At 32.8% G+C, this 17145-nt stretch overlaps 1 long non-coding RNA gene across 1 annotated transcript; it reads right to left on the minus strand.

Annotated features, from left to right (window-relative positions):
* Positions 1 to 4970: 4970 nt before the first annotated feature.
* Positions 4971 to 16304, minus strand: LOC143062905 (uncharacterized). Its single transcript, XR_012974884.1, has 3 exons — positions 15923 to 16304; positions 6527 to 6613; positions 4971 to 6008 (listed from the first exon to the last, which is right to left on the minus strand). It is a non-coding gene; the product is annotated as an uncharacterized LOC143062905 (long non-coding RNA).
* Between the last annotated feature and the right edge of the window lie 841 nt (positions 16305 to 17145).

A 17145-nucleotide genomic window follows, 5' to 3' on the forward strand; every position in this document is an offset into this window, starting at 1 on the left:
TTTTTTTCATCCTTTATTAGTTCTACTCTACCAACCAACGGTAGTCAGTATCGGTATTTTCTCGCTGGGTTAAAGACCCATTGTAGGCCTTCGGTTGTTTTTTGCTCTTTGGTCGGGTTGTCTCTTTGATAAATTCCCCATTTCCATTCTCAATTTTATTTAGTTCTTATTTAATGATTGTTTGAATTGGTTAATGTTAGGTTTTAAAGTCCAGTGGCAAATATTTCATGTATGTTCAGGATGAGAACACACCAAATTTCTTATTTGAAAGGATAAAAGAGAGAATCCGACATTTTAACTCATATAATAAAAATGCTTGAGCGTGACTTATCTAAAGAGATATGTAAACGCCATAGTATTGGGCAGAGGATATGTTACTATTGAGGAATGAAGAGTTGAGAATCAGAAAGTTGAAATATCACGTTTTTCATAGATTCTGTTTTAAATGTGGTAACTGAAGTGAGAGGATATTTCTTCAATATATCTGTAAGGGGAACTATGCCAGCCATATTTTTCTTCGAAAAGGGATTGCATGAATTCTGTTGCACGCGATTAGCTTATCATAAACAGCTTAGACATAACGTTTTCTTAGTTTGACAAATTTCTCATTGGTTACTTTAGAAAGTATGACCTTAGAAATTCGAAAAAGTTTCAGGTTTTCGCCACATGATTCTTGTTAATCTTAGCAATTTGATTTATGTCCAGTGGAAAATATGTCATGCATTTTCAGGACGAGACCAATTAACAATGCATAGGCAATAGGCAGGTCCTACAAGTTAGTCGAACGATATGATGGTCGAGAAGTCTGAACTGCCACATGAAATGAGTGTGTTGAATAACCTTGTAACTTGCCATCTACGGACCCATAAAGGCGCGTTGCAATGGTTCTTAAACGTACAGAGATTCTTGCAATCTGTCTACTCGATGCTTCAGGATTAACGTCCAATCTGACAAGACGTGCATGGCTATGATCTAATTTATAAAACCCGCACACTCAAACGGACGCCTCACTTTGACAATGGTTTCACTACGGGAAGAAGGATTAAAAGTGACCATTCGGTGTGAGCCAAGGCTCCGTGTTGATGGCGGTACTTTGACCTATAATGGTTTACTTTTTTTAATTGTGACTTGGATGGAGAGTTGTCTCGAGCTCATTGGCACTCATACTACATCTTCCTAGTTCTATACCTCAGCCATGCAGTCCCCATTGGATGTATTTAATTAGAATTTCGGAAGAATGTAAAGATGCCAATTACAAGTTATAAACTGTGATAAATAGTTAAACCAAATTCGCCTAAAGACGTATACCTTGTACCTTTGTATATTCTTTAATGCAATATTGCATCCTCCATTTCATACGAATCCTTCAAACAAAGTTAGTTCATACAAACAGTTACACGAACAAATATCCTTGATATGAATAATTAATAAAACGTTATCTGGGAATGTTTATTATTCCCAGACATTAACTAAATAATTCCGTACGAGCCTGTCCGTATCTTCGTTTTACTAGTTGCAATATTGATTTTCTGAAGCTATTAATTCAAATCAATCACTTGATCTGTTAAAACCCTTACTGCCATGGTGCTGGTTTATCTCCAGAGTGAATAGAATGAACAATAAAACAGGAGCACCAATGATTTGATAAACATATATCACACATTTTTTTAAAACAATTACATCAGACCATAATATTGAAAATAATTAACATCGTGTCAAGAAATGGTGGAAACATTACCAATAAGTCTACAACTATAAAATGGCCTTTACATTGGTCAAACATGTCTTTGCAACCACCAAGAATCGAAAATGTTATTTTTGTGGGGAACAGCAACATTGCCATCGATGCTTCTTTCAGTTTGAACGTGGAAGGTTGTTGTATACACACAATCAAAGCGCTGTAAGCGCTAAAGGCAGTTAACCAAAAACCAGGCAAAAGTAATTATGTGCAGTGGCGGATCCAGAAATTTTCATAAGTGGGTCCCACTGCCTGCCTAACAGGGACCTGCTCCAGTCATGCTTCAGTGATTCCCTATATAATCAACCAATTTTTTTCTCATAAATGGAAGGGGGCGGGCCCACTGAAAAACCCTCTAAATTCGCCTCTGATGTGGCATTAAACATTCATATATTGTACATTTATGTTTATCTAATGAATTAATTATTAAGGCAAATAATTTATATGTTATCAAGGTTTCAATAGCAATGAATATATACATGTATATTTTTTTATAGTGAGTCTGCAGTGGTACAAGTTCGCAATGATTGTAGTTGTTCTAGTTGGTAGTTAACGTTGGTTTTAGTTGACTGTCAGTTGTACGTGTTGACTTAGTACGAACATGTAATAGTATGAATGGACTTGTTTCCCTGTAAAGAAAACTGAGTATGTGTTCTATAGTACAATAGTTATGCGACACAAATCAGACAAATGTTCACTACTACAAGGATCAAAGGTGAGGTCTGACTGACCTGCCCATAGTAAATGTAAATGATTTGTTATATTGTCCCATACATGCATATACAAAATGTATATGGTTTAGGGGTGGGGATCTCGAGGGTTTTAAGTTCTCAAACAGGAAGGGGTAGGGTGACCTCAGAGACTTCCCCTTTATTTCATTTGATTGGTTATATTGTTCCATACATGAATATATATGGTTTAGGGGTGGGGATCTCGAGGGTTTTCAAGTTCTCAAACAGGAAGGGATAGGATGACCCCAGGGACTTCCCCTATATTTCATTTGATTTGTTATATTGTCCCATACATGAATATATATGGTTTAGGGTGGGGATCTCATCGGTTTCCAAGTTTTCAAACAGGAGGGGGTAGGGGGGCTCCCCCTATATTTCATTTAATTAGTTATATTGACCCATACATGAATATATATTGTTTAGGGATGGGGATCTCGACCGTTTCTTAAGTTCCCAAACAGGAGGGGGTGGGTCACCCCATGGACTCCCCTTATAATTCATTTGATTAGTTATATATATAGTCCCATACATGAATGTATATGGTTGAGAGGTGGGGATCTCATCCGTTTCAAAGTTATCAAACAGGAGGGGGTAGAGTGGCCCAAAGGACGCCACCTATATATCATATGATTTGCCTACATTCAGGTAGTTATTTGTGAAAATAAAGTAAGAATCTTCCAGCTACTTTAATTGACCCTTCAAAATTGAGAAAAAAATACCCCTTCAAAATTGAGAAAATAAATACCCCTTCAAAATTGCAGTAATATGTTTACACTTTAAAAGCATCTTACATGCATTATCAACATTTATCACTGATAAAGAAAATTTATACTGTGACCAGGCAGTGGCGGATCCAGAACTTTTCCTAAGGGGTGCCCTCTCCAGTCATGCTTCAGTGATTCCCTATATAATCAACCAAATTTTTCCCACGAAAGCCCCCCCCCCCCCCCCCCCCCCCCCTGGATCCGCCTATGCCAGGAACATATATATTGTTAGTTTTACTGTTCCCAGCTGTCACATTGTATTGGATTTTGACATTAAAATTTGTCAAAAGTAATTTTGAGTTTCTGTTTAAAATATTTTCTGCTTTTTCTTTCTTTTACATATGTCTTTTGGTTTTCAATTCTAGTGTTTATATTCATTTACCATGCATAGATGTATTTTGTCACCTGCCTGGATTCGCCCAAAACCCGGAATTACCCATATCCGCTTCCGGAATCGGATCCGAAATTGTAATTGTCTTTTCACGGCATTGTCATTGTGTTCCAATGTTGTTTTTGTCAGTCAGATACGATTTTACTCGTATTCAAACATTTTTTTGTCGGCGATTTTCTGTATATAGCTAGCGATTGAACAAAATTGACATCGCTGTCATGAATAAAAATGATTAAAATAAGTTTTGAGATCGCTTATTTGGAGACTTTGGCGAAAAGGTTTGCAAAGCTATTTTTTATTTTCTTTCAAGTGGAACTGAGACTACTATAACTGTGTTATAGTTGTCTCAGAGTGGAAGGTCCGTCGGGCGTGGCTAGTAACCAAGTCGAAAGTGGAAGGTCACGGACCTCGGACCACCGCTAATTTGAACCCCTGCCTCCAAATTGAAAAGATACGAATTTCGTCTTCTAGTTTGAAATTGCCGCCAACAGCATGAACAGTTGAACTTATTATATAATAGACTACTGACGTAGTTGTACTACGTATTGACGACAAACAATATTCCTACGACTTTTGCAATTTGGGAAATCTAAACTACTTGTCTTAAAAGATTTTCGGCGATTAAATATTTCGTACAATTGTTTTTTGACATCTTAGCCAAAAGCACAGGCGATAATAAACTACATAAGAATTCCTAATGAGCACTACTTCCTATGTGCAACTTCAAAAGTTTTGGGTGATTCGACGATCATTTAAGGTTTTTCTAGTCATATTTTTTGTAATCCAGAATTAAAAGTATTAAAAAAGTGTTCAATTAGTTATATATAACATAGTAGCCAGCTAGATAATAACAATGGCAAGTATTTCAGCATTTATTGGGTAGACCACAAATCTAGGGTGCTCGCATAATGCAGATTAACTGCATAAAAACAGTACCAACAGGCATTGTTGAACCATAACATAACTTATTAAAACAGTAATGATTTGAAAACGTCTTTTAGAAATGACATTTTAAATTAACAGAAATCCTCTTTCACCTCAGATATTGCCAATGACAGACATTTCTGATAGATTTGCATTGTAAATGATAGTCGAAGAAACGCTTCGATTTTAAGAAAAAATCCAGCTAAGTCTTGACGTCCCTATCAATTCCTTTTTCAAATAGGGATTGTTTCCCTAAATTGTATTGAAAACTAATCTCACAACCAGATATTAATACAATAGATGTTAAAAAAACAAACAAAGAAACTACACCATTGGCAAATAGACAGGATTCTCAGTGAATATGACTACAGCAGTCATCAGAAGATATTACTGGGAAGTAAGCGGATTGTCTAGAATGCAAATGATTTTAGCATATTTTATTTCTTATTTTGATATTTTTAAACTGTGTTAAATCTTTTGTAAAACATTCAATAGTTAAAATAAAATAAAAATCAACATTAAATACTGATAAATTAAAACTGATTATGCTTCTGAGACACTTCCGTTTGTATGATGTAACATATGACTAGACTCGTTTTGATTTAATAATATATCATCCGTGGTATGTTCTTCCATTACGTTTGGTAAACTACTTTGATTGAAAACAGGTGCAAATGTTGTAGTTCCAGCTTTCCGAGTAGTTCTCCGATCTATTGATGAATCTTCCGGACTCGGATAACTGTCCGTCAGAAGATCGTCCAACGACGATACTTTTACTAGATTTACTTCTTTTGATTGTTCGCGCTGTTTTTCTTTCCGTCTTTTCTTTGCCCAGTCCGTTTGCGATTGTCTTGATTTTTGATGATTGTCTGATGGCATGAAAATTCTTTTTATCATACAAAGTATAACAAGAATAGATAAACATAAAACAACAATCACAGATATAGCAACCGGAAGTATAAATGATTGTGACCAAAAGGAATACTCAGTGTTCAAAGTTTTTATAACTAAACAGTTTTTTTCGTATGTTAAATTCACTTCTCGTGGCACGCACCAACCAGCGGGATCAGTAACGGCACACAAGGTGAAAGATGTGTCCATTTGTAAACCATCTAATCCGTCGATAGGGGAGTAAATATTTGTAGCAATCGAGCATGACCGCTCAGATGAGTTTTTCCAATACTGAATAGAATATGATAAGCTGTCTTGAAAAGAATCACTTGATATAACTTCTCCACTAGAAACGTTATGAAATGAAACTTTAAATCCTATATAATGCGCTTTTATCACATCTGGAGTAAGAATGAGCTTTGCCTCACATCGAGGCCCAGTAAAATGACCATGACATATACATCTTGCCTCCGTTTCCAGTAAGTTCATACCATTTAACACAAAGGTTTCTTCCATGCAATGACTGTCGTTTTCACATTGTATATTGCTACATCGCTTTGTTACATCGTCTGAAATACATGTAATGAAGACTTTATAATCAAAGAATATTATATGGACATGCGTAAGCTATTGGCTCTTTTAATTTTCAACAATGCAATACAAATAAAACCACAAGGCCTTTCAAAGCATTTTTTGTCTGTTTATTTGTTTATTTTTGCTGTTGTTTTTGTTGTTGATTCGTGTGAACAAGTTAACAGCAACATTTCATTTTAATCTAACTATAATCTTAAGTCACCATCCATTTTTTTCTACTTTCTCAAAACCTCTCAACCAACAAATCACACTTTTTGTATACAAATCAGTAGTGTGCTTATCTATGAAATCATGTGATTTAAAACTATCATGATAATTTTTTGTATGTAAAATGTAATTGTAATATGCGCCAATAAACGGTAAACATTCATCTAAGCCTCTTCAAAATTTTCAGTGACATAATCGACAAAACATACAAAGGATAAGTATTCAACAAAAATTTAAGGATTAAATTAAAAATCTAAAGTGTATTAATTTGTTTATAACAACTTACATTTTAAAACAGGAGCTGTTAATACCATCGTAATACAGGATAGAATTCTCACCAATAGATTCATAGCCACTTCTACATGGTGAATATCTGGAAAAAAAGTAAAACATTATAAGTAGTGTTACTAAAATATGCATTACACAGTTGACTAATGTGTGAATATCTGAAAAAAGTAAAACATTGTAAGCAATGGTACCAAAATATGAATTGCGTTGACAAATGTGTGAAGTGGTACAACATACTCTTTTGGGAAATGGCGTGGTTTATAACGGGCGAAATTACAGTTTAAATATACTTTCAATCTACATATAAATTAAACTATTATAGTGTTTTGGACAAACGACTTTTAAAGATTCGTGAGATTTGTTTGGTCTATTGTTCAGTACAATATTGTTAGAGATACTAGATAAAGTCGAATGTCACTGAAACACAACAAATTCATTTTTAAAATCAGGCCATTATACCTATTTAGTGTTGGAGTTATTGGGTGTGTAACAAGGGATATTCTTCCTAAAATAAAATTTAAGCTTTAGTTATTATCCGTGAGAAAAATTAGTTAAAAGCCTATAATAGAATTAAGTTTATTAAAACGTATGTTACAAAAAAAGATAAATTTATAACAAAATTAAATCATGTGTAGAAAACAAAATTAAGAATCAAAGTTACATAACCTACATGTTTCCTTATCTCCATACAAAGTCCGTGTACACGGTAGAGAGAGGTGACTCATGCAGGTTGTCTATGAAAATAGTGACATGTTTGTAGATAAAACAAGATTTTACCTATTAAAGTTTCACCTTGTAGTACACATGTAAATCTCTTTAAAGTGACGTTAGACAAACATAAAAGATACGTTGTTACAGTCAAACCACTCCCAGTAGCGGTTCACCTCCCTTATCTGGTCACCTTGAGTATGATAGGTAAACCAGAACTATGTGTTAAATTAAACATGGTTTGAAGGTGAAACTTCCACAAGTACGACTCAATGTCAGTTATGATGTAGAACTGCTTTCAATTCCAAGGCACCGTTAAATAGAACGATTCTGACATGAATAACTTATTTGTACATGTTATAAGAGTTTTAAAAAAATAACCATGCAGAAAGTGTTGTTTGTACATGTCTTTTATATACAGAAAGTCTAATGTAATCTGGCACTTTTTTTAACCAATAATACAAATAAAAAGAGATATATAGATGCATGTCGATGAAACTGCACCCCTCCCCCCAAATAAAACAAACAAAAACAAACAAAAACAAACAAAAACAAAACGAAACAAACAAACAAAAAACAAAACAAATAAAAAACAAATAAAAATAACAACAAAACAAAGAAAATAGAGAAACCCAGAAAAACAAATCACAAAATATATTTAGGTTTTGACATATTGTCGGACTTCACCAATACACAAGTGTCTTTTATGTAAAAGGTCTTAAATTGTTTAAAGTGTTAAATTTGAAAAGAAGCAGGACAAAGTATAAGGTATTAGGAAAGCACTGAACCAATGAAGAGGTTACTGACCGGGGACAGGCACATAACCTTTGACAGGATTTATTTTTTAGTATTCAACCGTCCTTATTTTGGAATTAAATCAGTGAAGTGATAAAAGAGGGACGAAAGATACCAAAGGGACAGTTAAACTCATAAATCGAAAATAAACTGACAACGCCATGGCTAAAAATGAAAAAGACAAACAGACAAACAATAGTACACATAACACAATATACTTAAAATGGTATACATAAAAAATTAGAAACCCCCCGCTTAACTCGATTGAGACAGCAACATAGACGACAGAAAAACAAGAAGAGACAATGATGATTTTCACACTCTTTTTGCTGGCGCTGTACCTCCTACGTCAAGATGAGCACAGGAAACTAGATCTTGCACAGTGATTGATTGTTTGGTGGTTTTTTAACTAACAGTGTCAAACATTTCATGCCGTGATAGTGCAATGCAAACATTTGAGTAAAAAATCAATACAGGGAAGAAGATAACAAACATTATATATATAATGTGCTGTTATTAAAAGAGACAATATATCCTTCATCGCAACCTTTAGAAAAAGAAAGTCAAGACGCAACAACTTACAATTCTTATATAACTTTTGTTATAACTTACGTAAAAATAAGGAAATGTGGTATGATTGCCAATGAGACACTTCACTAGAGTGCAAATGGAGTGGCTGTTAGGAATAATAGGCCATCCTAAGGCCTTCAATAATGAGAACAAACCCACACTGTATAATCGGCTATAAAAGGCCCCACCCAACATGTTAAATGAAGAAAAACACAAATTGAGAAAACTAACGGCCTAATTTATAACGAAACATGTTTAAGAAAAACAAATATGGCATACAATAACCTACGAAAACAACTGAATAGTAAACTCTTGTCTATTAAGGCACAACAACTGAATAGTAAACTCTTGTCTATTAAGGCAAAACAACTGAATAGTAAACTCTTGTCTATTAAGGCAAAACAACTGACTAGTAAACTCTTGTCTATTAAGGCAAAACAACTGAATAGTAAACTCTTGTCTATTAGGGCAAAACTACTAAATAGTAAACTCTGGTCTATTAAGGCAAAACAACTGAAAAGTAAACTCTTGTCTATTAAGGCACAACAACTGAATAGTAAACTCTTGTCTATTAAGGCAAAACAACTGAATAGTAAACTCTTGTCTATTAAGGCAAAACAACTGAATAGTAAACTCTTGTCTATTAAGGCAAAACAACTGAATAGTAAACTCTTGTCTATTAAGCCAAAACAACTGAATAGTAAACTCTTGTCTATTAAGGCAAAACAACTGAATAGTAAACTCTTGTCTATTAAGGCAAAACAACTGAATAGTAAACTCTTGTCTATTAAGGCAAAACAACTGAATAGTAAACTCTTGTCTATTAAGGCAAAACAACTGAATAGTAAACTCTTGTCTATTAAGGCAAAACAACTGAATAATAAACTCTTGTCTATTAAGGCAAAACAACTAAATAGTAAACTCTTGCCTATTAAGGCAAAACAACTGAATAGTAAACTCTTGTCTATTAAGGCAAAACATTAAAAGAATTTAAAAGACAATTTTTACATTTGTTTTATCTATTATGATGTTACCATGAACAACTCTGTAAGGGATATTTTGGTTGGAATTGAAATGATATGGCGTGAGTGATTCTCTGTGTGGTTTCTTATAACTTCATGTGTAATTAAACGAAAAACGAAAATCAACGTCTTTATATAAGATTTTTACCTACATAGCAGATTAATTGAAATGCACTCGATGGGCGTTTAATCTATATTATAAAAAAATGCATAGTAATCTAATGAAATTTATAGTGCAATTAGATATACAATTGAAAGAAATAATTTCAACTAGACTAAAGTATGCTAATATAATATTGTGAAATAAAAACCTCTTAAAATTGTACCTATTGTCAAACACAATAAGAATTAGATTATCAATTGTGAAATCGTAAAATTTTCTAAACAAATAGAAAACTATATATACTCGACTAACATAGATAATAAAAAAAGGTATTTCCAGTGTTTAGCTTTCTACTTTGAGGTTAACCTATATTAGGTTTTGTTTTGCTGATAAATAGAAAGTTGATGCAACTAGGCGAAATGTTAGAGTTTCCAGTGGCTGTCTGATAACAAATCCGGCCTTTCTGTCCTTGTCATTACTTTTCAATAAGTAGTCCCATTTAATAGACACTTGTTAGTTGTAATTTTAAATAAACAAAACCGAAACTGAATATTGACATCTGAAGATTGCGGATTAAAAGAAGTTGTCTGGGTAAACGTTAACGAATTATACACATGCTAAGCTGAGTTTTGTGTATTTATTCAACAGTGTCTAGAAGTATAGTATTATTGGTCTAACATTGTGTGCTGACAAGAATTCTGCATTAAAATAAGAATAAACATTCATTAACTCGTCGGTCGAATAATTAAAAAAAAAATGTGTCATGTGCTCCTATTTTTCTATGCGTATAATGTTCAATGAAATAAAAAAAAAAGCTGTCCTATATACAAAACTAAAAAAAAAACTAAATTACTTTGCAGCACATATAGGCACATTTCGAAAGGCTATTAAAGAATTAAAGAAATAAATATTGGAAATCATGCAAAAAGACAGACGTTGAAAAACAAAAACAAACATGAAGCCAAATCCAACAAAGAAGCACTTATGCATCGTGAGGATAATATAATAAATTAACTAATTCTACATCACTTTGTATTTTGGATTTGTTATATAATATGATTGTCAAAGTAAGACGTAACAGCTCGTGCGATTCTGTCAAAAGTCACGTACTGAATATGCGACGTACTTGCGTTTGAGCGGTAAAGACTGTTTGTCAAGGTTAACTGTCTCTTAACATTCATGCATGGTTTACATTTTTAAAAGCTTCCTACATGTACCATCATTTACTTCTTTAGATGCTATGAATTCATTTGCTGGGCTCGTTTCAGGGGCAGATCCATCCATTTTCAAAAGGGTGTCCCAACCAAGAATAAAGGGGGTTCCAACCATATGTCCCCATTAAAATACATTGAAAACCCCAGACCCCTCACCTAGATCCGCCACTGCGTTTTTATCCTTTAGTCAATCAATTACAGTGTGTCTATTTTTAAATTAATATCGCATTTTGATAACAATTGAAACATTTTCCAACCTACAACTTTGATGTTGTTTTACTTTTTTCAATTTAACAAACGGTATGAAGTCGCGAAAAGCAAAACTCGTTTGCTATAAAACAATACCCTTTTTTATATTTTATATTGAAACCGTATTTTTAAAAGTCATTACATACCTTATAATACTGAACTTGTACTCGTTTTATTTCCTTGAATACAACATTTCACACTAAAGAAATCGACCTATTTGCATTTGTCTAATTTCCATATGTTGACATATTATATAATTGATCAGTTTATATTAATATAATATTTTAACAGCTGGTAGATTTGTTTTAGTGATTTTTAGGAAGAAGTATAGAATAACGCTGGAGGGAAGACGGAAAAATCGAATTTTAACAATAAAAATATGCATGTTTTAACTTTATTATTGATTGTGTTGATATGATATAATATGAACACACTTAAAAGTGATTTCAGATAAGGTATGTTTCAGTCATAAAAATATTTCCTTTTGTTTGTGGATTTCTGCTACCAAGAATTGAAACTATTGTAAATCGTTATTTAGAATTCCAGCTTAAAGCTCAATGTTCAAGTTGCAGAGTCATTAACTGTAAACAAGACTTAAAGACCAGTTATTTATATGGGACTCTTCGGGGTAGATATACAAATTTATATGAGACTCTTTAGGGAAGAAATATAACATGTAAGACGGAAATATGTACACGAAACATATAAATTATCACTTATCTGTGGGCCAAATCATATTATGATGTAACAAGTGGCATTAATTAACAGTCGTTAATAACGTGACAGTTTAATTGTTTTGCCATATGTTGCATTTCTTTCTGTCTGTAAAATCATAAAATCATGCTAGTTTCGGTAACTGCTATAACTGAAGCCAAAATAAAAAATGTTATTGATACGATTTTCTCGCTGTGTTGAAGATCTTTTGGTGGCCTTCGGCTGTGTTCTGCTCTTTGGTCGGGTTGTTGTCTCTTTGACACATTCCCCATTTCCATTCTCAATTTTACAATGTTAAAATACTTTTCAATTACAAACTTCAAAAATTCGCGTGAATGTGAATTCAAATAAGTTGATTTGTTGACTTGCAAGTCATTTAAACATCATTGATATTTTTAGCCTATTCTTACAAAAAAAGATTAAAAACTGACCGCTAATAACGAAATATTGTTTCACAAATCCGTTTGTATAAAACTTTAAAATAATTCGTAGCTAATGCCCATTTAAAACAAAATTAAAATACGTGTTAATTTTACAGGTATTCGTCATATATTTGCTTCATGTATACATTACAGATACGATATTTAAAGTGCACGTAAAATTAAAACACGAATTTCGAATTATCTTCATGTTAATCATAGGCTAAAAATGTTTTTGGGAAAAACGTTTTCCATCCTATTTTCTCCATAATATAGACTAACCACAACCCAATGACTAAGTATAAGACTACCAGGTAGTAAATTTTGAATTAAACATTAAACAAAATGTGCGTCTTTTCACACCAAATACTGACAACAGATGACATACAATACATTTCACATACCTGATTCACACGGCTTTTATTCACACCGATTATTAAAAAGGCGAATTAATAGCAATAATCCTCAAAACTTGAACAAGAACCGACAGCAGAATAATCATACATATTGAATTCTTTAAATGCAAATAGATTATTGACTATGAGGTATTTAAAAAGCTCCTTTTACATATTGTACACAACTTAAGACAATAAAAGTGGACCATTCTAGCGCTCTACTCAAATACCACGCCTTTACTGTAGATTATAGATATGATAAATTGCATTGTTCAAAAATATTTCAAGTCTTACATTATGCCCTATAGGTATTTTCATGTATGAATATTGGAACGTTCCTGTGACATATATTTTGTCTAGCTGGCGATGGCCGGTCAAGATTAAAACATCCCTGCCAAGTTTTAAGTCGACGATTATTTAGTATTGTTAAGTAAATTATTTGTCTACATTTTAATCTTATAAATGTCATATTTTGAATGGACAGAGTAACTTTGACAACTAACCAACACTTGGAATACTTATATTTGACATTTAGGTTAATGCAACTGTTGACCGAAGAAAGTGACCATTAAAAAGGGCTGTAGACTGACTTTTTTCGACAACACCAATTCATTATTTTTTTTTATTTAGACCATTAAAATGACTATGTTCAAAATTGGGCGACTGGACAATTATATTTGTATAGTTCATTTATGTTTGATTTTTTTTAAAGACAACCGATATATATGATGGATGAGGATATAATTGACAATAACTCTAAAATGTGAACAATCATTTTTTTTGGGGGGGGGGGGGTAGACTTCTTAGACAGACAATAACCACTTTATCATTAATACGAACTGTTACTTTTCCTTCTACACATATGAATGATATAAGGAGTGAAAACACGCTGTGTTTCTCTTAGCGTACACAAATGACCGAACTGCTGTTGGGTTTTCTGTTAAAGTTGTGTGCTACTGACAAATTTTTAAATCTTATCCAATGATAGTCGGTCACAGAAGGGTTCTTCCATCCATAAGATAAGAAAGTTACAAAAAAAAATAATACCAATAACTTAAATATTTGTCTAGATCATATCTGTAATATGAGTGTCATTTCACAATAAATTATTCATTCTTTTCAAATTAGTTTCCCTGAGGACATGTGTATATCAATACATCTTTTTCTTATACATAACATTGTGTCACATATGATTATCACCTTGTATTTCCTTGTTCCAGTCTTAAAACGTAGTTGACACTTTCCCACCAAAACGAATTGTAACCTAAATATGCTGATGGCTTTCATTGAATGTATTACGACATCTAAATTATAACCGAAATATGCTTTTGGCTTTCATTCAAATGTATTACGACATCTAAATTGTAACCCAAATATGCTGATGGCTTTTATTGAATATATTAAGACATCTATTAACACAAGCATTTGTCTCAGAAAAAAATCCTATAAACCTTAAAATACTAGTATAACATTTATATTAAGGTATATATATAAAAAAATATCTGAGAAAAAGTGCCTATGATCTAGAACATCTGGCTGCACAACAACTTTTTAAAAACTTATCCCTAGATTTGGTAAATGAACTTATCATAGATATCAGGCTTAATTTTGGACATCAGATGCGCGTTCGTCTACAAAAGACTCATCAGCGACGCTCGAATAAAAAAAAGTTAAAAGAGGCAAAACAAAGTACAAAGTCGGACGTACCAGTCAGAGTTAATGTAAAAAAAAACTAACGTACGCACGGAATCATATAATATGGTTTTAATATTTGAGAGTGTTTCTGCATTGTCTTGCAAAATATCGGTTACTAAATCTGCAAATATACTGAGTTCTACAATAAAATAACACTTTATAGTGTTATTCGTGTTGGTTAATGGTAGATGGTAAATGGTAGTGATAGTTACTCATGAGTTAGACCACGTTATATCACTATAGATTTTAAAACTTGATGTCAATATAAATTTTACTGCTTTGCTATAAAATTGAGACCATTTTGTATTTTGTTTAGTAATTTAAAACCTAACGATCCATGAAAGACTTTCGAAGCTACTATAAAGTTAGATCTGAATCAACGAAAGGAAATGAACTCATCAGAAATTGTAGTGGTATTTCAGTTGATACGTCTGTTGATAGTTCTGTCTATCCTGTTTTGATATTTTTTCTATTTAAAACAATTTTTAAACTCTTCTTTTACGAAGAAATTAAAAATAAAAAGGTCAACGTTACAATACCAATTTTCGTCAATACACTTTCATTTCAATTTTGAATAGCCTTCAAGTTATACATACACGAAAATCTTTAAGAATGTTTGATAAAATCCAGTGTTCTCTGTAAGATTGTTGTCGGAACAGTGTCTATATATTTCTTGTTTGTTTTTTTGGTGTTATTATAGAATTGTCCGTTTCTGAGAAAAAGAGCCATTAGTGGCCACAGTTTATTATATGGCAAAACATCGGATAGCTAGGCCACTCAGTTTATCATTTGTGTTTTATAGCAAATAGCAAAACTTTGTCGAACAGTTTAATAATCAGATTGCAAGTTCAATCCGGTTCCAGTTTTGAGTTACTTATCTAAATTAAGAGGACCGTTGGTCTTGCTCGTCTAAACAGACACATTGTTGTAACCGAACAGTAGTTTTAAAGCACGCAAGGATTGAACTCTAATATCTTTTGACCGTTGAAAAACTTTCGCAGCTTTAAATCGGTTAACAAAAGTGATGCAAGAAATCAGCAATTGTGTGGTCGTTTTTAAGTTGATATATCAGTTAATATTGTCTAATCGTATATATATATAATTTTGTGCTTTCTCGCTGGTCTAATCAGGATCTAAGAAATATTTGCTTTTGGAATTAGTTCAGAGATTAGCTCAATTCCTATTTTCCATTTTTTTTTAAAGTTTACAATAGATATTTTTGGAGTTCAAAAAGTTTAATAGACATTGTCTTTTATTCCCAGTTTTAAGAGAGCTCACGAGTAGAAACTCCAAGTATTACCTATATACATATATATATATATATATATAGTACTGCCATTAATTTACACTGTAAAATGGGTCTGATCAACGTGTACACAAAATGTCAGATAACCAAATTGTAATAAAATTCTAAGCTAGTTGAGTCTTTGTTTGTTTTATTTATGTTTTATTTACTCAATTTTACACTATGTAAAAATTAAACGAAAAGATAAAATAGATAAGTACTTACCAAAATCTTACACAGGAGAGACAATTTCTAGACGAACTTCCCGTCAAAACATTTAATTTCCTCGGGATGGTCTTCAAATGCGTGTTAAATTATATTTCTATCTTTATTGAACTACCGTTCTATCGAACAAACTACAAAACCGCAATAATTTATCAAGTAAGTGGTTAATAAAATCTTCTTTTTCAAATTTATGTGTATTTGTACCTGTGTATATACAGGTAAAATGTACAATTTATTGGCCTTGTTGACCTCTGTCGTCATTCCGTAGGTATTTAAACTCTACAGCATTGTACTCTAGCTGTGTCTTATGTCATAGTTATGTAAAAAATATCATTTAAGTAACAGGAATAACGAAATAGGAAATAACTAATGGAGAAATCACAGCATGCTGTCAGAGTACTCGGTGCGAAGTGTCATCATTTTGATAGATAAATAGGACAAAATTCGGTCGGGATCTATACGGAAATGATACATGTAGTTCAAATTTTAAATATGAATTATGATTAAAAAGCCAACCGATATCAATCACAACGGCCACCACTGACTGTTATTGTAATTTTCGATCTTCTATTTACCTATTTTTTTTTTTCAGAAACCACTGAACTTTATTTGGCCGAACTTTACTTGAACCATAGACATAATAGCCATCATATCTATGGTTGAACTAAATTATACAGTGGCGGATCCAGAAATTTTCATAAGTGGGGGCCCACTGACTGACCTAAGAGGGGGCCCGCTCCAGTCACGCTTCAGTGATTTCCTATATAAGCAACCAAATTTTTTCCTAAAAAGGGGGGGCCCGGGCCCCCTGGGCCCCCCCCCTAAATCCGCCTCTGTTATAGGAGGTCGAATGAATGACCAATCCAGCCAACTGTGGACCAAGCCGATTTAAAAATCTCGTAAAAAGCATAACAAAGGAAATATTGGAAACATTGGTAGCTTAATCGGTACTCATAATATACCTCACCAAGTTCAAGTGATATTTAAATTTATATTTTTTTTTCATATTTTTGTGTCAATTCAGTGAATTGTATAATTTAAAAGAAGCTCAGAATCTAGTTTCTAACGAAGCCATGCGCGCGAATAGAAAATGGCACAATACCACAATGACGGGAAGTATATTTGATTTTTGGCGTTTTAACGCAACTTTTAAGCACCGCATTTAGACTTTCTAGTTAATTAAGACGGGATGTGTAAGTACAGAGCCACGACAAATGGATATT

This window comes from Mytilus galloprovincialis, chromosome 2 (assembly GCF_965363235.1).
Source record: "Mytilus galloprovincialis chromosome 2, xbMytGall1.hap1.1, whole genome shotgun sequence".
In the NCBI taxonomy this organism is placed as follows: Eukaryota; Metazoa; Mollusca; class Bivalvia; order Mytilida; family Mytilidae; genus Mytilus; species Mytilus galloprovincialis.